The 25089-nt window shown below is 34.5% G+C and overlaps 1 pseudogene; it reads right to left on the bottom strand.

Moving 5' to 3' along the window:
• Positions 1-24264: 24264 nt before the first annotated feature.
• LOC135268449 (5S ribosomal RNA) lies at positions 24265-24383 on the bottom strand (annotated as a pseudogene).
• Positions 24384-25089: the final 706 nt, after the last annotated feature.

Here is a 25089-nt window from a genome sequence, read left to right as displayed (position 1 = left end):
CCTGACTTCAAATCATCAAAGCTTCAAAGAACAGGCTGACTCTCTTGTTAGGAGCTAATGTATCTGGTGACTTTAAGTTAAAGCCAGTGCTCAGTCACTATTTTGAAGATCCCAGGACCCTTAAGAATTATGATAAATCCACTCTCCCTTAGCTCTGTAAATGGACAAAAAGCCTGGATGACAGCACATCTGTTTATAGCATGCTTTAGCTGAATACTTTAGGCCCACTCTTGAGACCTATTGCTCAAAAAAAAGATCTCTTTCAAAATATTACCACTCATTGACAATGTGCCTATAACCCAAAAGCTCTAATGGAGATGTGCAAGGAAATTAATGTTGTTTTTGTGCCTTCTACCACAATATCTATTCTGTAGCCCATAGATCAAGGAGTGATTTAGACTTTCAAGTCCAGTTATTTCAGAAATACATTTCATAAGGTGTGGTTGCCATGGTTAGTGATTCCTCGGATGGACCTGTGCACAATTAATTGAAAACCTTTTGGAAAGGATTCATCATTCCAGATGCCATTAGGAACATTTTTGTTTCATGGAAGGAGATCAGAATAGCAACATTAACAGGAGTTTGGAAGAAGAAGTTAATGCCAACCCTCATGGATGACTTTAAGGCTTCAGTAGAGGAAGTTACTGTAATTATGATAGAAGTAGCAAGAGAACTAGAATCAGAAAAGAAGCCTGAAGATGTGACTGAATTGCTGGAATTCCATGATAAAACTTTAATGGATGAGGAGTTGCTTCTTATGGATGAGCGTGGAAAGAGGTTTCTTGAGATAAAATCTATTCCTGGTGAAGATGCTGTGAACATTACTGAAATGACAACAAGTTTATGTAAAATATTACATAAACTTAGTTGATAAATCAGCAGAATAATTTGAGAAAATTGACGTTGTTGTTGTTGTTGTTGTGACAGGGTCTCATTATGTTGCTCAGGCTGGTTTTAAACTCTTGGGCTCAAGTGATCCTCTCAACTTTGCCTCCTAAAGTGTTGGGATTACAGGTGTTAGCCACTGCTTGTCCTCCAATTAAAAAAGAAAGTTCAATATGCTGTCAGACAATATCAAATGCTACAGATAAATCTTTCCTAAAAGGCAGAGTTCATTGATGCAGCAAACTTCATTGTTGCTTTATTTCAAGAAATTGACACAGCCACTTCAGCTTTCAGCAACCACCAGCCTGATCAATCAGCAGCAATAAGCATCAAGGCAAAGCCTTCCACCAGCAAAAATACATTACAACTCAATGAAGTCTCAGATGATTGTTAGTATCTTTTAACAATAAAATATTTTTAATTAAGGTATGTACATTGTTTTATAGACATAATGCTATTGCACATTTAATAGTCTATAGTATAGTATAAACTTAACTTAAATGCACTAGAAAATAAAAGTATTCATGTGACTCTCTTTTTTGCAGTATTTGTTTTATTGTGGTTGTCTGGAACTGAAGCTGCAGTATCTCTGACATATGCATGTCACATTAATATCTTCACATTAGTGAAGTGTACTGACCCAATTAATATTTTAGAGCCACAGCCTGAATGTGAAAAACACATTCTTTCTGGCCACCATTCATTTTTGAGAATTTGGCCACTTGGTCATATCTACTTGCAAAGGGGCCTGGAAATAAGATCTCTAGCTGGTTGACCATGTTTCCAATTCAACTTTCTAACTATGAGAAAAAGAAAGAATGGTTTTAGGGGAAAATGTAGCAACATACCACAAAGATCAAAACTAAGTTAAACTTTCTTTACACTGTAACTTGTTCATTTATATCTTATGATTTTATGTGTTTTTATATCACACATGCATGCACATAAACACACAGGTATTTAGGTAAAAAAAATCTAAGGTCAATGGTAAAAGAGACTGTAATTTTCATTAAAAAGTAGGGAAGTCACAAAAGAATGAAACTCAGACTGTCAGGCTTCTCATAGGCAGCTTAACAATAGCTACAGAATTCTGAGAAGGAAGAATCTTTGAAACTAGTATTATATATTTGACAACATTATAATGTTTATATAAGGCTAAAATAAAGACACTTGGGTCGTGCAGGACATTGAAGTGAACTGCACACATTCTTCATTTCTTAAACAAAATCACTTATAAGTGAACTCAGTAAAATAAATTCATAAAAAAGATTACCAATTCAAGAAAGAAAACAGAAAATAATAGAAAACAATAACTACACAGTTGATTTTAAATAGCCATTATTAACATAGTGGCATTTTAAGAAATTAGAAAACAAATAATACAATGCGAAGATTACCTAAATATAATAACTACTACTTTGAACCAAATTTAAGATTACAGCTAATTTAAATAAAATCCTGGTGGTAGGGAATGATGGAGAGAGAGTAAACATGAGGAAGATGTTTGTGTGTGTGTGCATGTGTGTGTGTGAATGGAGTATAGTTTATACTATGAATATGTAATTTAATATTGATTAGAATGACTTTTCAGGTTAGAAGTTATAGGTACTGCTTAGCTATAACTTGATTTGATGAAGTAATAAATAACTTCAAATTTAAGAATATATGCTAACAAATAGATATAGAACTTTCAAACCACCAGGAGTTAGTAGGAGAGCAGGCAGTAAACACTACTCAATTTTCCATGAAAGAACAGGAAGAAAGAAGATAAATAAGAAGCACATGTATATTCTATCAAAACATAGTAAAATAAGTTACGTCAGAAATATGATAAAATGTGTGATTACAAAAAATTTGAAATGGCAAAGTAATGCTACTAAATTTAAACACGATCAGACTGAGTTAAGAAAGCAAACTTCAGCAATGTGTCATTTTAAAATTTTCTTTACAACTAAATGATATAAAAATAATTGGGCTGAGTGTGGTGGCTCACACCTGTAATCCCAGGACTTTGGGAGGCCGAGGAGGGCGGATCATGAGGTCAGGAGATTGAGACCATCCTGGCCAACATGGTGAAACCCCGTCTCTACTAAAAAATACAAAAATTAGCGGGGCATGGTGGCACGTGCCTATAGTCCCAGCTACTCGGGAGGCTGAGGCAGGAGAATTGCTTGAACGTGGGAGGCGGAGGCTGCAGTGAGCCGAGATGGCACCGCTATACTCCAGCCTGGTACCTGGCAACAGAGCGAGACTCTGTCTGAAAAAAAGAAATAATAATAACTGAAAATACAACGACCAAAGATATGCAAATGAATAGCAATGGAAATGCTATTTCCCAAACAATGAAATTTATGGCAAAATGATTAAGTGGGAATAAGAAAATGTTTAATTTTGAGAAAACAGAGATGCCATAAGATAATGAATATAGGTGTGCCTCAGTGCACGGAATCAAGTGAGCCTGACTGATCCATTCAGAGGCATGAAGCGCTTCTCTGTTTGGTGCTTTAGACAAGGCTTGCATATTACAACGTCTTAGTCCAGCCTTCTTGGACACACCATAGTTTATCTTTCAATAGAGGTAACTATACACAAGCATAAAAACTATGCTACTCATATAAACATCTCTAAATCAATTAAACTGCTAAGTATTCAAAACAAAGTCAACAAATCAGCAACAGTGAAAAACAGAGAGTTAAGAAAGATCCATTTAAACCAAGAACATGTAGAAAAATGAGCCTTTAATATGAAAACTAGAATATTAATCCAAGACAGGAGTGCTCATTAAAGATGCTATTGGTAAGGATAAATGTTAAGTATTCAACTCCATTTAAATGTAATTACTGAAAAAGTATGTCTTTATAATATTTCAAACGGAATCAGTGGCACCTTGTCAAATGCCTTATAATAAATGTGGTAGGGGAATTGCTGACATAGTTTCTTCACCCTAGCCTTCTGGATGTCTAGTACTTATATACTTCCCTGGCCCTTCAGTCTTTCCTCTTTTTCAGTCTCAATTGCCCGTAAGGCTAAGTCTTACTGTCTGTCTCTTGTCTCAGAGAATTCTATCCCTTCTCTCTCTCTTATTCTCTGTTAATAGTCCTTGTGTTAAAGACATATTAATAAAAAGTTTATTTAGCACAGATCAAAAGGGGATGTTATTTCCTCAGGTTGATGGATGAAGTGTGTGGAACCTGGAAATCTAGTATCATTAGCCTTTCCTTTTCTAGATTTCATTTACACTCCTTTTATTTGTTTTTCTTCCTTATTTTCTTTTCCATTTTGTCTTCCTTTCTCTGACAATTACCAAAAAGCTAAAACAAGGGTTACTGCTACTCCTAGGCTTGAATTCTCATCTTGTTGTGACCACAAAGAAAAGGGACTTCTCTCTTCCAGGTCTAGATTGAAAAATCCTTTGGACAGATTTTGTGGAGTCAGAAATGTATTCAGTCCTGGTTCTACTTCTACTGGCAGTGTTACCCTAGGGGAATGACTTGACATCCCTCAAAATGTTCTCACTACAGAACAAAGTAATAGGCAAACTCTATAGAGTGTTGTGAGGAGTTAATAAGTAAGTGCATATCAACAACAGTGACCCTGCCAAAAGTGAATGGTCAAAAACTTATTATTGTGCATATAATATTAATTACTGTATTAATGCAAATATTCTTGCTATAATGGGCTATTCTTCATCATGTATTTTCCAACATTTTGATCAGTTCCTTGAATAAAGTCACCCCAGGAGTATTTATTAAATTCATAAATATTAAAAAGTCAGGGAAGGTAGCTAAAACATTTTTTCTGCTTGTATGAAAACACCTAACTAAAATGATGAAGTTTAGCAGGAATGTAAATTGTCTTCATTGTAGTCAAATACTGAAGCTCAAAACACATTTGCATAAATTTAGAAGGGGGCCAATTAAGCTAACAACAACTACTGCATATGAAAAGAAAATACCTGGAGTTGTAATGATTACAAATTCATTATGAATCTACAATAATTACAGTGCTTAAAAAATCTAATGCCAGTGAAGTACAGAAAAACAGAGTATCTTTATTTTATACTAGGTCATATTTTACTTAAAGTCTCATACTTACTGAAAGTGTCACATTTGGGGTAAGTATTGGAAAACTTCTGGGTTCATATGCATTCAGCTTTGATTATGTTATATGTAAATTTTTGGTGCCGCAAGAGGTAGCACTCAAATATAAATTTCCTCAGCAAGACAATTTACTTCTATAGAAGGGTGCAGCTTACAGATGGAACAATGGTGAGCACACACCTGGACAAGAGAAGGGAAGGGGTTCTTATTCCTGACACAGGTAGCCCCTACTGCTGTATCATTCCCCTATCAGCTAGGGTTAGACCTCACAGTCTAAGCTAATTCCAATTGGCTATTTTAAGGAGAGCAAGGGTACGAGCCGGAGTGGTGGGGTGGGTGGTTTGGTGGGAAGGATGGTTATGGGACAGGTGGTTATGGTAACCAAAGATGACTCAGGTCAAAGCAGGTGACCAGGGCAGGTAACCGGGATGAGTCAGTGCAGAGCAGGGGACTGGGGGAACAGATGTGAACTACTGATTTGAATTGGTAGAAAAGGTTGTTGACTGAAACTACAAGGAAGTTAAACTTTAAAATGGATAATTAAAAAAATAAGGGAGCGGAACATACTGACATACTGATTCTTTGAAGAGAAATTTGGAGTTCATTATGTCTAACAACTATAAGACTTTGACTATAAGACTCTCATCTACAACAGAATAAGTAACACTGGAATATATAACTTAAAATTATCTTGAAGTAAATATAAGAACTAAAATCATAACATTTGGATTCTGAAACCAACATTTGGTTTAAACTCAAGATTTGCCAATTACTACCTGAATGACTTTGTCCAAGTTGCTAAATCTCTTTATGATTTAATTGTTACCATATGTAAATTAACATTATATTAATAGTCAACTCCTAAACATAAGGAAAAAATAATCAAATAATTAAAATTTCAATGAAGCAAAAACATATGCCTCTGTTTTTTGAATAAATGAAATATTTCTCTTAAGTAAGAAACATCTCTACATTAGTTGATCTTCTGTGTGTCATTTTATCTTTATAAGGCTGGCATTAGTCTAGAAGATACTGGCGTTACTTCATATTTTTATTTCAGTAAAGTAACAAAAATATTAAAATATGTGCAATAAAAATTCCATGCTTTTTTCAATTGACTGAATTAGCAGAGTCACACAAAAAACCTTATTATCATTTTCATTAGATGTTTATTAGTCTTTTATTTGGAAAACTACCATTTTATTTTTATTAAAATGTAGCTACCTATAACTATGTAAATCCTTTCGTATGCTAGTACTTTAATTAACGCTTAATCGTTTATTCAATTTTGTCCATATAGCTTATGGAAAATACATCCAAATTGTAGTACCTGTTGATTATACTGTCACAACGTTGACAGTTTTTACAATAAAGTGGTAACTTTGAATGTCATGTGCAAAACGGGGTTTTTTTTTTTTAATTGTACTTTGTGCTCTGGGGAACATGTGCACATCCTGCATCCTGCAGTACTGTTGCATAGGTTCATACATGCCATGGTGGTTTTCTGTTTACATCCCCACCCCCCGACCCCAGTCGCCTACATCAGGCATTGTTCCTAGTGTTATCCCTTCCCATCCTCCCCACACCCCTGCTGTCCCTCTCTTCACCTCCCCTCCAACCCCCAACTAGCCCAGTGAGTGTTGTTCTCTTCTCTGTGCCCAAGTGTTCTCATTGTTCATCACCCACCTATGAGTGAAAACATGCAGTGTTTGGTTTTCTGTACTTATGTCAGTTTGCTGAGAATGATGGTTTCCAGATTCCTTCATATCTCTACAAAGGACATGAACTTCTTGTTTTTTATGGCTGCACAGTATTCCATGGTGTATATGTGCCACATTTTCTTTGTCCAGTCTATCACTGATAGACATTTGGGTTGGTTCCAGGTCTTTGCTATCATAAACAGCACTGCAACAAACATACGTGTACACGTGTCTTTATAATAGAATGATTTATAATCCTTTCAGTATATACCCAGTAATGGGATTGCTGGGTCAAATGGAATTTCTATTTCTACAACCTTGAGGAATTGCCACACTGTCTTCCACAATGGTTGAACTAATTTACACTCCCACCAAATATCTAGAAAGGATAATTGAGTTTTTAAACCACAAATAGTTACTTTTCTAAACAAAGGCTGCTGTGTACTGTGGCTAGAGAGGATGTGGAGAAATAGGAACACTCTTACACTGTTGGTGGGAGTGTAAATTAGTTCAACCATTGTGGAAGATAGTGTGGCGGTACCTCAAGGATGTAGAAATAGAAATTCCATTTGACCCAGTAATCCCATAACTGGTTATATATCCAAAGGATTATAAATCATTCTATTACAGACACATGCACATGTATGTTCATTGTGGCACTGTTTACAATAGCAAAGACCTGGAACCAACCCAAATGCCCATCGATGATAGACTGAACAAGGAAAATGTGGTGCATATACACCATGGAATACTATGCAGCCATAAAAAACGATGAGTTCACATCCTTTGTAGGGACATGGATGAATCTGGAAACCTTAATTCTCAGCAAACTGACACAAGAACAGAAAATCAAACACTGCATGTTCTTACTCATAGGCAGGTGTTGAACAATGAGAACACATGGACACAGGGAGGGAAGCATCACACACTGGGGTCTGTTGAGGGGATAGGGAAAGGACTGGGGGTGGGGAGGTTGGGGAGAGATAACATGGGGAGAAATGTCAGATAGAGGTGATGGGGGGATGGAGGCAGCAAACCACCTTGCTATGAATGTACCTATGCAACAATCCTGCATGATCTGCACATGTACCCCAGAACCTAAAGTACAATAAAAAAAGAAAGGAAAAAAACAAGAAAAGAAAATCATATTATGTCCCAATCCCAAGAGCCATGTGATTTTCAACTTAAGTACAACTAGCAAATAGTTCTCCTATAAATATTGATTTGGGCAATTTTTCTGATTTGTGACTGTTTTGTGTTACTGCTTTTTAATAGGCTATATTTACAGAATTATGAAATGGATTTTCTTTGGGAACTTTTTCCCCACTATTTTAACCTTGGAGAGATTCTAGCACCCCATCATTTTTTTCTCCATTAAAACTGCCTGAATTACAATTGGTAACCTAAAATTAGTTTTCTAACTATAATTTTGACATTTACATTTAGATTGTATTTATCATACATTTGTAAAATTTAAAATCGATTATATGTTTAACTATGTGAGGGGGAAGAAAAATTCACATTGTAGGTGAGGCAAATCATTGTTACCTTTTATCATGTTATAAAATGCATGCTTTGGTATATGAGATATGTGAAGAAGTTCGAAACTTTGGATAAATTGTTCTTTTCTTTGTATTCTCCCAGAAGTGCTGTCTATAGTAAAATTATAGAGCCTGGAGTGGATTTATGCAATTAGCTTGGTTGCAAGCCATCCTTCCCATAGGTCAAGCCAATTAAAGGATAACTAAGGGAGACATGGCTCCAAACAGTGGCATATGGCGCAGTGGCACTAATGCTCACTGGAGAGGGAAAACTAAGTCACATGGATTATAGCTTTGACATAAAATGAAATTGGATGTTGAACACTCAGAACTCAAAATTCCCCTCCCTTTTGTTTTAGCTCTGCATACTTTTTTTCTCCTACTCTCTTCTGCTCACTGTGCTCTTCAATGAGAGGAGGAGGAAGATGTGAACACTGTGATTTTAGTCACAGTATTATTTGCACAATGTGATTTGCCACATTGTGATCACAGTATTATTTGCCACACCATGATCCATAACTTTCTGGTTTCATTGTTGATACTCGCAAAGATCCAACACTCATGGCATTACATATGCTGGTTTGCTAAAAAATCAGCTTCCTGCCTTAGAAACCTGAGTTCAGCCTCAGGACCCAGATAGACATTCGATGGGGATAGTCTGAAGATTAGGCAAAACTTTGAATAAAGTGTAAAAATAATATAAGGAAGAAGCAATTTGAATAAATAATGCTAGATTGTATTTAATAGTGAAAATAAAACTATAATCACAGATTTTTCTCTACAAATTTGAGGTTAAAAGGAGAGAATTTTAGCAAATAAAAAAATGAATGGAAGTGTGGAGTTACTCATAATCAAACACCTAGATTGTGTCAATTAGTGATGTTCAGGAGTGTTAGAAGTGTAAATTGACAGACTCACAAATGCATAGATGTTTGTTTCTTAATTAAAAGTCCATCAAGTACTGCTTCAGGATTAACTTTAGTTTGCAAAACAGTTTGCCATCAACTGTGATGGAATTTCAATCCATTCTGTAGTTTGTTCCCTTGGCTCTGTTCTTTTGCCCATTTTAAGAACTAAGTTGTTGAAACTAAAGCTAAAAAAGAGGTAGATAATTAAGCCATTTTAAAGACTTTTTTAAGGACTTTGCATTTCACCAAAAATAGCTACTTTGAAAACCTATGGATAGAATATTAGTGATTTGTTTTCCTTCTATCTCACTACTAACTTGCTGTGTGGTTTTTAACACATTTGATTTCAACTCTCTGTGCCTTAGTTTCCTTACTTGTTAAGTAATGGAAGTCTGGGGGTGGGGCGACTACATGGTCTCTGATGTTTTCTTTTACCATAAAAATTCTGAGTCTAATCTGCCTATTTTTTAAATCAGATTTGACTCTGCAGAAAAATAAAGAGTAAAGGTTGAGTAGAGATTATAATAAAGTGCAAATATCTAGAAAGGATAACTGAGTTTTTAAACCACAAATAGTTACTCTTCTAAACAAAGGCTGCTGTGTACTATGGCATGTGGTACATCACCCCTTTACCGCAAAATTTCTCCTCGAGAACTATACTGAAAATCTTCACATCCCATATCAGCATTCCCTCTCTATCCACATGTCTTTATTTTCTATTGCCTAAATTATTTTCATTGCATAGCCATTGTTCTTTAGGGACTTATGTTCACAAGACTGTTCTGTGCTGAATCGCATTTAATTTCACCCTAGACATTTATTAATGCCTAATAATATCAGTTTTCACATAGAAAAATGCTTTATTTAAGCACTCTTCTGTGCTGACAGGCTAAGTCCCATTAAGCAATATCATATTTTTGCTGTGAAAGATGCATAGAAATGTGAAAATAATTTTCATTTTTCATATATGCTGTGACTGAATTTATAAATACTTGAAGTAAAATATCCTTTTTATATTCTAATTTATTGACATCTTGTGAATTTTCAATAGAGAGATAGTTCATGAGCTAGCTATTTTATTCCCTTCTAAAAATCTATAAGCAAACATGTTATTCATCAGCCTGCATCTGACTATGGACGAAAAGTTTTACCTCAGCCCCCAGTGCTATGTACAGATACTCAGTGATATTCCTAAAGTTAATTTCTTTAAAATGCTACAAGATAGACTAGAACTGGTTAAAAAAAAAAAAAAAAAAAAAAAAAAAAAAAAAAAAAACTATAGCATAATTATCAGTTCATTTTTTAAAATAAAGATGGGTATTTAAGGCTTCTGTCACATCTCTATATTTACAGTGAAAAGTCAATTGTAGGCAGTTTGTGTTGAAAATGAGAGCATTTCTATCAAGCTCTACATCAGCTGCTGCTAGCTGGGGTCAGAATTATCATCCTTCACTGGGCTGTCTTGCTTTATGATATCAATTAGCAAACAATCTGTTTTGTTGGCACATGCTACAATTAGGATGCAAAACAGAGTTACTGTGAAGCAAAACATTTTTCAGGGAAAAGGCTGTTTTGCCCAACCATGAGGAGGGGGATATGGTATCATTTTTCTGTCTGTCAGTCATTCTTTAATTTGCCAATAATGTTAGTTTATTGACACAAATACATGTAATAATATTATTAGGTTGGCTGTTTTTATTTTTTCCAATAATGTTAACATTTAGTTTTTAAGTAATTTACACCTTTTTTTGTTTTCACTAAAATATATTTATGTTAGAACCCCTACTTACACTCTAGAAACCCTACTTATGCTCTAGAAAACATTCCAAAAAAAACCATAAAACACACACACATTCCACAAAAAGCAGAAGAGAAGGTACACTAGAGGGCACTAGTAAGCTATTCATTTTATTTTTTATTTTTTTCACCTACGAACATAATTTGCATGTCTTTAGGGATGCTTTTACTGCTTTATCTGATCTACTTGAGACCACTCGTTTTTCTTTCTTCATTGCTCCTTAAAAAAAAAAAAAAAAAAAAAAAAGGAAAGCACCTTTAATATTTTTTATTGACCCAGAAAGCTCTAGACCTTTAGGTTCATTATTTTGATAAGCTTTATCCCACATAGATTGTCCGGGTGGCCTTTATACCTTTATTGAAGTCCCCTGATTTGGTCCTATGACATTTCTGATTTTTTTTTTTGAAAGAGCATCTCCACAGCTGCAAGTGATTGCTACTTAAGCCCAATTGTAATGGTTTTGAGATGTACACAAATCACTCCTGGGTATTTTAGTAAGCCACATTTAAACCCTAGTCTCCAGAGGTGAAAGGCGAGATGTTAAGTAATCTGCCACCTGGCTCATTCTAACATGATTGGTAGAGAAGACAAATTCATTTCCTGAACAACATACAAGAATAATTTTTCTTAAAAGGTCAAATGAAATTTATGCTTCATGCTCAAATCTTTGGCATTTCAATTAGCTTTTAAAAGTCAGAAACAATATAAGGATCTCTAAAATGTGCCTAAAGAGATCATACATTGTATTTTTTAAACAAAATAAACCAAACTTAAGGACTTTCTCAAAATATGTTGCTCTTGCCTTCTTAGCAAGATTTTTGAAAAATTCTAAGTTCTAAGATACTAGGAATAAGCTTTTAGTTCCCATATCTCTGTTGTTACTAGGGTACTTACTTTCATTCTTTCAGTTGCACACTCTTTTGAAATATTATTTATTAAAATCATGAGTAAAAAGATGAAAGAGTTAATTCACAAGTATACCTAATACAAAGAATGTAGGAAGTTCATATTAGTAATTATAATATTAATTAAAATGGTTATAGTAATATTTAGTAAAATAAAACTTAACCTGGATCATAGTCCAAATCCAATCTATTCAAATTTAATATTTTACAGTAAAATATATTTTGGGATTCCTGCTTTCAAAGACTCAACTACAAAAATACAACTATTTCTAATATATATCTTATATAACATGTGTTTTCTAATACTCATGTGTTACTTCCATTAACATGTAACAGATAGGAGCCACCTTAAAATAGGACTAAAGAAATCCATTCTCATATGATCCTAAAATACTATGTTCTGAAATATTGATCACCTAAATTCCACCTTAGCTTCCTCCACCCTACACACAATACCTACCATTACCATTGCCATCTTGTCTGTTGTTGAAGTTATTTTTAAAATTTGATTGGGAGAATTTTCCCAGGTTGTAGATGGGATAGAGGAAACCTGCAGAAGTCAGGGCTCAGGTCAGCAGGATGTCATTTCTCCTTTGCTATGCTAGTAGTTATTTGCCAATCTGTTGGTCTGTTGTCTTTATGACCACCAGGTTAAAAAGGCATTAAAAACATGGCACCTCATCGATTAGATCAGAAAAGATCAAAATGAATTTGATCAAGTTCATGCTGGCAGGCAAGTGATGGAGTCAGACCAGGACTGAAAACCAAAATTGTCATGGCTTCAAGTCTAAAGATCTTTCTGCTTCGCAAACCTGTTACAAAGCGGAAGTCAAAATCTCCACCCAAATGTATGCTTGTGATATGGTTAGGCTTTGCATCTCAAAGTTGAGTCTTTGAGAGTAGGAATCCCAAAAGATATTTTACTATAAAATATTAGATTTCAATAGATTGGATTTGAACTTGGACACATGTGCAGAATGTGCTTCCCCACCCAAATCTCATCTTGAATTGTAATCTCCACAATCCACATATATCAAGTGAGAGACTAGGTGGAGGTAATTGATTCATGGGGGTGGTTCCCCCCATGCTGTTCTTATAATAGTATGTGAGTTCTCATGAGATCTGATGGTTGTATAAGGAACTCTTCCCCCTTCATTCTTTCCCACCTTGCTTCCCCTTTGCCTTATGCCATGATTCTAAGTTTCCTGTGGCCTCTCCAGCCATTCTGAACTATGAGTCAATTAAACCTCTTTGCTTTTTAAATTACCCAGTCTTGGGCAGTTCTTTATAGCAGTGTGAAGATGGACTAATAAAACCTACAAATGTTTATTAATTTTCTCTATGTAAGCTTTGAATAATTATTATAATGATTTAAGATTATTAAAGTCGATTTTCATTCAGTGAATGAGATGACTAAAATTATTCTTTTTTTTCCAGCTTTATTGAGGCATAATTGACACAAAATATTGTATATATTCAAAGTGTACAACATGATTTTGATATACATATGTCTTCTTGAATTATCATGATCAAGCTAATTAACATTACCCATTACCTCCCATAGTTAATTTTTTTTGCATATGGTGAGAATACTTACAACCTACTCTTTTAGCCATAGTTCAAGTATACAGTCTTATAATTAACTATAGTCACTATGCTTTTCATTAGATCCCCAGAACTTATAACTGAAAGTTTGTACCCTTTAATCAACATTGCCTCCATTTTCTCCACCCCGTCCAATGCCTGGTAACCAACATTGTACTATGTATTTGACTGTTTTATATTCCACATATAAGTGATATCATACAGTATTTTTCCTTCTGTGTCTGGCTTTTTTCATTTAGCCTAATGTCCTTCAGGTTCATCCATCCATGTTGTTGTGAAAGGTAGGATATCCTTCTTTTCTAAGGCCAAATAATGTTTATATATGTACACACACACAGTATACATATGTATTTGTAAACAGCAGTTTTTTTATTCACCCATCAATGAATATGTTTTCTTTATTTCTTCTATTAAAAGAAAGAGAGAGAGATACATGTGCAAAATGTGGAGGTTTGTTACATAGGTATACATGTGCCATGGTGGTTTGCTGCACCTGTTGAGCCATCTTTTTTAAGTTCCCTCCTCTCAGCCCCACCCTCAACCCCACAAGTCCTGGTGTGTGTTATCCCCTCTCTGTCTCCATGTGTTCTCAGTGTTCAGCTCCCACATATGAGTGAGAACATGTGGTGTTTGGTTTTCTGTTCCTGTGTTAGTTTGCTGAGAATGATGGCTTCCAGCTTCATCCATGTTCCTGCAAATGACATGAACTCATTTTTTTATGGCTGATAATATTCCATAGCGTATAGATGTCACATTTCCTTTATCTAGTCTATCATTGATGGGCATTTGGGTTGGTTTCATGTCTTTGCTATTGTAAATAGTGCTGCAATAAACATGCTTTTGTGTGTGTCTTTATAGTATAATGATTTATATTTCTTTGGGTATATACCCAGTAATGGGATTGCTGGGTCAAATGATATTTCTGGTTCTAGGTCCTCGAGGAAATGTCATACTGTCTTGCATAATGATTGAACTAATTTACATTCCCACCAACCATGTAAAAGTGTTCCTATTTCTCCACAGCATCTCCAGCATCTATTGTTTCTTAACTTTTTAATAATCATCATTCTGACTGGCATGAAATGGTATCTCATTGTGGTTTTGATTTGCATTTCTCTGATGATCAATGATATTGAGCTTTTTTTCATATGTTTGTTGGCCCTGTAAATATCTTCTTTTGTGGTGTCTGTTCATATACTTTGCCTACATTTTGATGAGGTGGTTGGGTTTTTTCTTATAAATATGTTTAAGTTTCTTGTAAATTCTGGATATTAGACCTTTGTCAGATGGGTAGATTGCAAAACTTTTCTCCCATTCTGTAGGTTGCCTTTTCACTCTGATGGTTATTTCTTTTGCCGTGCAGAAGCTATTTAATTAAATCCCACTTGTCAATTCTGGCTTTTGCTGCAATTGCTTTTGGTGTTACAGTCACCAAAAGTCTTTGCCCAAGCCTATGTCCTTAATGGTATTGCCTAAATTTTCTTCTAGGATTTTTATGCTTTGGGATTTTACATTTAAGTCTTTAATCCATCTTGAGTTCATTTTTGTATAAGGTATAAGGAATGGGTCCAGTTTCAGTTTTCTGTGTATGGCTAGCCAGTTTTCCCAGCACCATTTACTGAATAGGAGATACTTTCCCATTGCTTGTTTTTGTCAAATTCGTCAAAGATCAGATGGTTGTAGATGTGTAGTGTTATTTCTGAGGTCTCTGTTCTGCTCCATTGATTGATATGTATGTTTTGGCACCAGTACCATGCTGTTTTGGTTGCTGTTGCCTTGTAGTATAGTTTGAAATTAGGTAGCATGATGCCTCCAGCTTTGTTCTTTTCCATCAATGAACTTTTATATTGTTTCAATATCTTGGCTATTGTGAGTAAACCTTCATTGGATATAGGAGAGTAGATATCTCTTCAACACATGGGTTTCCTTTCCTTTGGATATACACTCGGAAGTGAGATTGTTGGATTATATGGTAGTTTTAGTTTTAAATTTTTGAAGAACCTCCATAATGTTTTTCATAATGCCTGTACTGATTCACATTCCCATCAATGGTGCGTGAGAGTTCTTTGTCTTCCACATTTTCACTGATAATTGTTATTTTTTTGTCTTTTTAATAAAAGTCATCCTAATAGCTGTTAGATAATATTCCATTATGGTTTTAATATGTATTTCCCTGATGATTAGTGATATCGACCACCTTTTCATATACCCACTGAACATATTTTTCTGTAAATCACTTTCAAATAAAATCCATAAAGAAGCTTTTAACATCTTCTGGGTAAGATAATACCTAGCTTTTAAATATGCATGTTTGGAATATTTCCCATTTTATAGTATGCTTTTTGAAAGTGCAACAAAATAAAAAGAGTTGAAGGTTACATTAGCAAGTGCATAAGGCAAGTATGACTTTCATAAATATACTTTCATAAAGTCACAAATTATTGGTTGTTTACCAATTTGAGCACACTGCCATAATTGGTTTTATTTGCATTAAAATACTCAAAGTTAATATTAAATGCATACATTTAAGTCATTTCAATCACTTGTTTTCTCTATTGCACCATACTTTATGCTGTCCCAGTAAATTGCTGGATTTTTAATTTTTAGTAAGGTGTAATTTATATACAACCTTATCACTATTATATTATAGTAAGTCTAATAATAAATACTGCAGAAATAGTTGTAGTCTTATGTGAATATATGCAAAAAGGTTTTCATGTGTCAGCAATTACGCTGACACTGCAGGCACATATTTAGAACTAAAAATCACATTTAGAAAGATATATTGACTCACCCAATGGAAGATCTTGAATTTATGGTACATTTAAACTATAAAGTAAAACAAATTTCCAGTTTCCAGAGGAAACAACTTTAGCAGGTTTATTTCTTAAGACAACATCTGGTTTCAAATAACACATTGCCAAAGTTTTAGAGAAAACAAAGTTCTGCCAAAGTACAATCAATAGATCCACATATAACTATTGATATATGAGAAAAACAAAGACCTTTATTTTGTTGCCATGTAAATAGTGGTTTCCCAGTTTTGAAATTATATGCATCATCCATTTGACTTGGCTCCATTTATACAGGCCATCCTGGAATCACTATATAAAGCATTGTTGTGGGAATATGCTGCCATGATTGGTGGCAGGGGCAGGAAGGAAGGTGAATTCTATGTTACCTCTTAAATTCTCCAAGAGCATGTCACATGACACTATACCTACAATTCAATAAAGTCAAACTTCTAAAACATTTATCTATTAGATAAGGTTTTCAGAGATTATAACTGAGGGCTCTATGGGAAGAAATCTCTGCTTGTCCCAAAATGGAAACATGAGATAAAGAAAGAGAAAGAGAAAAGAAGAAAGGTAAGAAGAGATATTTAATGACTACCCCTCTGATAGGCACTGTGATAGTCACTTTCACATGTTAGCTCATTTCATCTTCAAATTATCTTAAAGGAGATGATGCAGCTATATACCAATCCATCAAAGAAAGAGAAGAACTTTTCTATAAAACATTCTAATAAAATAGGCTGTGTGTTTGACTAGCTTTATTGTTCATCAGGGAAAGACATTGTTCAAAGCATTATAATGTATTATATGTATGTGTTTATGTGTGTGCATGTTCACACATGAGATTGTGTATGAATGCATGCTTGTGTGTACAGGAAATACCAAATCAGCATTGCAGATGAAATTATTTTGTCATGAAATTATTAAATTAGCAAGTTTATAAATAGTAATTTTATTTATTCTTCTAATCCTTTAAGCTTTCAGAAAAAGTCTATGACCTTGTGTTGGTGGTCCTCAAAACAAGCCTTAGATCTTATTTTTAGAAGGACCCAAAGAACTCAGCTAAGCTTTTATACTCATAGTTATGGTTCATTATAGAAAAGAATGCAGATTAAAATCAGCAAAGAAAAAGGCACATAGGGCAGAGTTCAAGTTAAGACTAGGTGCAAACTTTTGGTTATCCTCTCTCAGTGGAGTCAGATGAACAGTGGTTGATTCTTCCAGCAACAATATGTGACAGCACTTGTGAAGTGTTGCCAAACAGGGAAGTTCACCCAAGCTTTGGTGTTCTGGGATTATATTAGGGGTCGGTTTTGCAGGCATGAAATGACCTATGTGACTGATATAATCTACTCAATCTCCAGTTAACCCCTCTCCAGATGTGAAACTGATGGCTCAGGACTTCAAGTGAATAATACATGCATTCATCATAAATTACATTATTATCTTAAACTATCTGGCTTGGTCAAGGGCCCAGAGTGCTCAAAGACATACTTTTCAGGCAGGCTCTTCCAAGGGCTTAGAAATTACCTTCCAGGAGTGACTCAAAGGCCAGTCCTGAAGTCTTCTGGAATGTGTGGGGTTTGGGCAGCCCACATCTGCCGGGTCAACCTTTCACTGCACAACATAAAGGCTACAGATATTTCCTGATTTCTGCCAACTACCACACAAAAGTTAATATAATACATTATTAAGATTTTTAGATGTCAAAGACATATTTCTTCATCAAATAAATAAACATTTTAGCCTGTGGCCAATTTATTCAGAAAGGGAGTATGTACAAAGCATACTCTCTGATTAAAAAAAAAAAAAAAAAAAAAAAAAGTTGAGGTCAAAATTTAGTTTTCCAGGAAAGTTTTGAGAATATTCGTAAGGTTTAGGTTGCAAGTCACCATGCAGAGGCTACCTCGAAGTGCATGTCTTATGACTGTACCTCGGGAATTAAGCCCAAAAGTTGGAATTAAGGTGTATCAGATGGAAGCATAGCTGAGGCCAAGGAAAGATCTGACTAGCAGATATCTACAGCTTAGACCTGGAATTCAAAAGAACTTGGACATACCCAAGGAATCAGGCATGATTGGTAGACATGATGGGCTAAGGCTTGGTCAGTTATTAAAATAAAAGATAGAATAGGTCATTAGTATCCTAATACTGTTATATAACAAATTTCCACAAACTTAGTGGCTGAAAACACTGCAAATTTATTATCTTTCAGTACTGGAGGTCAGAAGTCTGAAAATAATCATAAGGGGTTAAAATTAATGTTAATGCCAAACTGTATTTCTTCTAGAGGTTCAAGGGGTAATGCTATGTCTTTGCCTTTGTCAACATCCAAGGGCAGCCTGCATTCCTTGGTTCATGGCCACTTCTTTCATCTTCAAAGTGCATCAGTCTAACTTCTGATTGTCATCACATCTTTCTGTGATTCTGACTCTTGTGTATCATCTTTTTCCTCTTACGAGAACCTTGTGATTACATTGTGCCTACATGAATAACATAGGATAATTTCCCCACTGCTTGTCTCATGATCCTTAACATAATTACACCTCTGAAATTCCTCTGCCATGTAAGGTACTATATTCACAGATTCCAGGGATTAGGATGCAGACATCTTTGGAGGACCGTTATGCTATCTACATAACAGGAGACTAGGCATCCACAGGAACAGCTGGAGTTGAAGGAGACTTATAGCAAATACCACTTTTTGATGTTGGGTAGCCCAGTCAAGTCCAAAAGAATTTGATTGCAGTCTTATTTACCCAGGAGACTGCCATCAATAATGTATGGAATGTAACCCGAAATGACCATCAGCATTTAACAGGGATTTTTCCTTAGTTTTGTGAATCTAGAAAACCAATAATTAGTAATCAAGAAATACTCCTTATATGAAGGACTCACTCAAATTAACACATATAAAGAGGAATTGGCCTAACAACTGTCATTTATTTTGCATGTACTGTGTCTGATTTTGCCAAACCAAGTACTTAGGTTATTTCATGCAGTTCTCACTGCAGCATTCAAAAATAGGTTTTGGTAATCCTCAATGAGAAAATTGAATCTGAGTGTTCATTTACCTGCCCAAGATGTCTTAGGAAGTAACCTGGAAGAGATAGGATATGAATCTGAATGATTTCAGAGTCTAGGCTTTCTCCTTTAGAATGTTGGTATTCTAATTAAAAATGTGGGATATCCCTTTCCATTTACTAAATTTTTTCTATCTGTAATTATTAATCCATTGTTATGTTCATAATTCAGGGTATCTCTTTTTCCAATTGTCTGAACAAACACAAGTTTGATAACTAGGATTTCTTTGTAAGGATTAAGTTAGATCATTGGGTGAAAATGGTGAAATCTTATCAAAAAGCTAACATGAAAGCTAATGAAATATTGTCTTCCTTCAACAGCAACAATAACAAAAACACCTCTAAGTGTTTGAAATCCTTTTGGCTTCAAAAGGATTTAGTTTTGTTTAAGATATAGTTTTGTTTTAAGATGATAATACTGTTGGTTCAGTGGTGACCTATTTAGATAAATACAGTTACTCCATGCTTTCCTTCAATACTTTTTGAAATTTTGAAATGAATTAAACAAAGCTGAAAATGAATTAAAACAATGGCAATTTTAGAAAGTAAGCAACTTGGATTTGAGGCAGCCTCCCCACACCTCTAATTTTCTCATATCAATGTGATTATTGATTCTTTCTGAAAGTATTTTGCCATGTGTGATGGAAAGAGCGAGCATTTTGAATACCAAACCTGTGTACTTGCTTTCAAAGTGGAAGTATAAATTCACAAGTGTATGTAAAAAGAATAGTAACTGATTTTGGGGAAAATAGGGAAATATTTTCTCCCCCAACCCCTGATTTCTCCAAAGAAATTTCTAATATTTCATAACCTGATCATGTTGAATTCCAAATATTTCTCTTAGATACTCTGAAGCAAAGATGGAATGCCAGGAAGAAACTTTCTTCTTGCAGGTCTCTAAGTGAGATATTTGGCTATTATGTCAGAAATCTATCATATGAAATCATCCTGTGGAAAAAAACTAGATTTTTAAAAGATATTTTCCTGAAATCATTTTCATTAATCTTTACGTGCATCACTAAGTCAAAAATTGAAGATATATTTTTAGTACTAACTCAGTCTACTCATAACTATATTTTAGCTCTAAATTCTTGAACTACAGTATAACAATATGATGTTGCTCTTGGTCCTGAACATTTTGGACTCACAGTATTCAAAGTTATAACTGTACATGCCAAATGTGCCAAGCTCCCTGAAATTTATCTTTTTTTTTTTTTTTTTAATGTTTGAGACAGTTGGTCTTTTCTCTGGTATTCCAAAAACAGGGCAACAGCATCTTTCAGCTCATAAATCTGAGCCTACACATTTCTTTCTGACAATGGAAAAAAACCTGATTTTCAAAATGAAGCTTTTGTAATCAACATTAAAATATTCACAAAGCAAAAAAAAATCAAGAAACAATGAAAGTAATCTGATATTTTTACTCTTTCTGTAAATGTAATTGTTCATTTTTAAGTTGAAATTAAATTCTTCTGTGTGATCCCAATGTGGAGATTTAGAAACCAAGTGCTTAATCAGTAAGTGAAACAGTCAAAGCAATCAGAGTATCCCAATAGACACTTTAAAAACCTAATATTTTAAAAAAGAACTAATGAAATGTGTTTTCCGAGGCCATTATTTTTTGCTAAGTCATTAATCTAGTGATTACTGATAGAATCAGAGAAAATGTATATTGTGGTAATTCTTCATCATATTTTGACAATACTCAGGAGAAAAGGCTTTATGAGAGATTTTTTCAGCGGGGTGGAGTTGCTTTGTGACTGTTGTTTGTTTATGATTATGATAAAAGCAGTTGAATGTATAACATTAGTAACCTTTGAAGTTTCTGATAATATTTTGCAATGATGTCAAGTTGTATGTGCTGTATAATATTGTATCTAACAGAAAAAAAAAAGGATTTCAAACAAGCTTAAATAATGTTTGCATGAATTTTAACTCAAAAGCTCAAGTTTGAGGATTCAGCCTTTTTAAACAAACCAACATGATTTCATTTGCTGCTAGCTTCATAAATTTCCATCTTTGATATATACTTCCTTCAAACATACAACTTCACCAAAACTGACTCAGACTGAGAACTCCACTTCTGAATAGTTCAAAATTACTGATACCTTTTCTTAAAAACTGATAAGCTGAAGTCTCTTCTATGTCCAATGGGCATGTTACCATAACTCAACTCTTCCTCATTAAAAAAAAAATTATATTCCTTCCAAATCCTGAGAGATGTACTTACCATAAGTTTGAAATATCAAGGGGTCAAGGGGAACAAAAAAGCTCTTACAACAGGTATGGCAAAATGTTTGTGTATTGCTTTGTGCACCAGGCTGGAAAAAGCAAATTTCTTCAAACCTGCAAATGAAGGATGTGTTGCATTTGCCTGGGATGCAATTTTTTAAATCTTTTTCTTTTCAAGCGTTAATTCCTCCAGTAAAGATAATCTGTTCTCTTTCATGTCTCCTCCTTGGGCAATACATTTCAAAGATTAATTTAGTATGGATAGCATGCCTGTGTATCTTGCCTAATACAAAATCCGGAGGATATTATTTCTGGTTTAGAAAGCATAGAGAAATTTATATCTAGGAGGTTTGGAATGCTCAGTTATCAGAGAAGTATTGCTGCGTGTCTGGCCCTGGCAGTTTGCCCGTGTTCTCAGAGGGTCATTAATAAAGGCTACAATTGCACCTACGTTTAGATTTTCTTCTACACTGACTCAGCAGTTGCAACTGCCATCTTACACTGTCATGGATCATTAAGAAGTTTCACCTGTCGCACTTTTTAAAGACACTCCATTCCTCTTTAGGCTAGAGCTGTTTTTCTACTTTACCTTACCTTTCAAAACTGATTTTTTTTTTTTTAAAGAAAAACAGATATCTAGAGGGAAATGTTTTAATAAACAGCCCAGATTTCAGTAACTAACAGTTTCAACTTCAGTTCCTTTGTGACTTAGAAATCAAGTATTTATTTAGAAAATGCCTTCAGCACGAGTACAGTTGGGGATTTATTTCATGTCACAGATCAAATTATTGCTTGCTTACTTCCTTAACTTAAAATGCATAATTAATATTTCCCAGCAAGTTTAGATTAGTAGTTACATTTTCTTTACTTAATTTTCAAAGTCAGTTAAAGCCATCTGAGCCCTAGTGTTTTTATATCACAAACAATAAATCAAGTGAAGTGTTAGAGTCAGAGAGCTCTAATGCTACATTTAAATCCAAAGCACTGGTAAAACTACAGTTTATCTAGCTGTGTTATAGGCTGACACCAAATAACAAATAATCTCAAAAGTATCATATTTTTTGATAGAACAACCCCAATTCAAGAGTTTAAAAGTACTGCAACAAATTAATAATAAAATTATAAAGAATATGAGAGCTCTACTGTTACTTCCATGACAAAATGTTGTAGTTTGAGGCTTTATAGAATTTTAAGACCATAATTTCTGCAAAAATCATCTTACATGTATCACTCTGAAGATATTTTCATTTTAAAGAGTTAAAAAAAAGTATGACAATTTCTATTTATGGGCAGAGGAAAGTTATGACATTATAATGCTTCCATCTGAGACAAAGAATAACAGATGATCTGAAAATCATAAATCTCTGAAAATCATAAATCTGTCTCCTTATAGGTAATTGGTGTGTGTGTGTGTGTGTGTGTGTGTGTGTGTGTGTGTGAAATCTTAGTATTAAAACAGAGTCCTTTTCAAGGTTTCTTGCACCATTGAAATAACAAATGAGTAATACATAATAATGATATAATTGCATTTTAAAGAAATCCTTTTTTCTTTTCATTTAAAGTAGCAAAGCAAAAACAAGTGAACAATAATGATATAAAATATAGCAAAATTAATACCCAAGCTGTAATTGTGGAGATGTTCTGGGTTTGCATTTTTACAGGGACTTCAGTAGGACATGTAAACAGATGCATTGATCCTTGACTCAGCCATTTAATAGCTATGTTGCAACAGCCTACTTACTTAATTTTCTCAACTTTTGAAGAGAATAATAAGGTTAATAAGACCAATTTGTTATCTGTAAAAATTATCTTGAAGTGATGTATGTAAATCATAATAGTAATTCTATTGGGATTAAATGAATTAATCTGTGCACAGCACCTCCCCCTGACTGTTGAAAACATGGCAGGTTTTGTATGTGTTTGATGAATACCATGGAAAACACATGAGTGTATGTACAAGGCAAGAAAGTTGCCTGTCTTACTCACCACTGCATCCTCAATACTTAAAACATACATGATACACGGTATATATTTATAACTCTTAAATGGAAGTATGTATGTTCTGTGCATAGAGGTTATGGAGGGATTTCTAAAATGTGTTGAATTAGTGTTTCAAATTATTGCATTGAGTATTGATGAGGAGAAAATTCAGGAGGGACTCCCATGTAGGGTTGCCAGATTTAGCAAATACAAATATAGAACACTGAGTTCAATTTTAATTTCAGATAAACAGTGATTTTTCTTTGGTTATCATAATTATTCCCCAATAATGCATGATACATACATACACTAAAAATTTTCTTGTTGTTTATTTGAAATTGAAATTTAACCATGTGTCCCATATCTTACCTAGTAACCCTAGCATGAATATAAACAATATAAAAACTGGCAGTTGTTACATGTAATCTATGATAATAAAAATAACACCTCACTTAGCACAACTCCTGTTCCCGCAACTCCTCCCCACAACTTGTTACAGTATAACCACAGTGGTCTTGTTTACTTTACTGTAAAGTGCTAGATATTTTTTTCTCCATTGATAGGATATTGTGATTTTATCTATCTAGAAGGAATTACTCCCTCATCTCCAAACATACCAACCTTAGACTCAGCTCAGACATTTCAGGCTCCCTCTTTCCTACTCTGCACCCAGATTTTTTCTTACACTTCCTTAAACAATTATGTTTGTTTGTTTTGTTTTGTTTTTCAAAATGCCTACAGCACCCTGTTTTCCCAGGTGGTCTCCCATCCAAGTACTAACCAGGCCCAACCCTGCTTAGCTTCCAAGATCAGACTAGGTCAGGCACGTTCAGGGTGGTATGGCCGTAGATGATGTTTGATTTTTTTTTTTAGAGCACTTATCTCATTTTGTAATTATGAATTAATTCAATTATATGATTAGTATCCATCTCCTCTTCTAGATTATAAATTCTGTGATGCTTTGGCTTACAATTTTAAAAGCATTCAGCATAAGGGGTAATATTTTAAATATATAATTTTTGGGGGTTTTATCTTAAATGATGCTCAGCTTTAGGATAAAGATACCTTCTGGTTGCCAGACTTTTCTGGAGTCTAATAGATACCCTCCCTACTCACCACTCCACCCTCGCCATTACGTTCTAACGTTTTTGTCCTCAGGAGGCCTGGGATGGAGAGTAGGAAACTGGAAGCCTTAGTGCCTCAGCTGAGAGTTTTAGGATGACATGTTAGGAGGTGAGGGGGGTTGGTTCCTTCTAAATAGATGAAATTGCAAATACCCTACCATGGGAAAAAAAAAATCTGGCATTTTCCAGAAACTTAAACAAGGAGTCCTTTCTCTTTTTTATTTTCCATTTTAAGTTGTAACAAATACCACTCATCCTAATGTTTCTCTGAAGATGATACAAAATGTTTGCAAAGTATTTAGCAAAGTTCCTGAATGTAGCAAATGCTCAAGAAAAGGTAGCAAGAACAATAAAACAATAATAACTGAGCAGTTAAGTCAGTGTCACTCACAATTCAAAAGAGAATTTACTTTGACTCTGTTGCTCGTGGAAG

Source organism: Aotus nancymaae, unplaced genomic scaffold (assembly GCF_030222135.1).
Source record: "Aotus nancymaae isolate 86718 unplaced genomic scaffold, 86718_ANA_hifiasm-v0.15.2.pri h1tg000040l, whole genome shotgun sequence".
Lineage (NCBI taxonomy): Eukaryota > Metazoa > Chordata > Mammalia > Primates > Aotidae > Aotus > Aotus nancymaae.
Note: the sequence above shows the minus strand (reverse complement) of the source record. Positions and strands in the feature narration are given on the sequence as shown.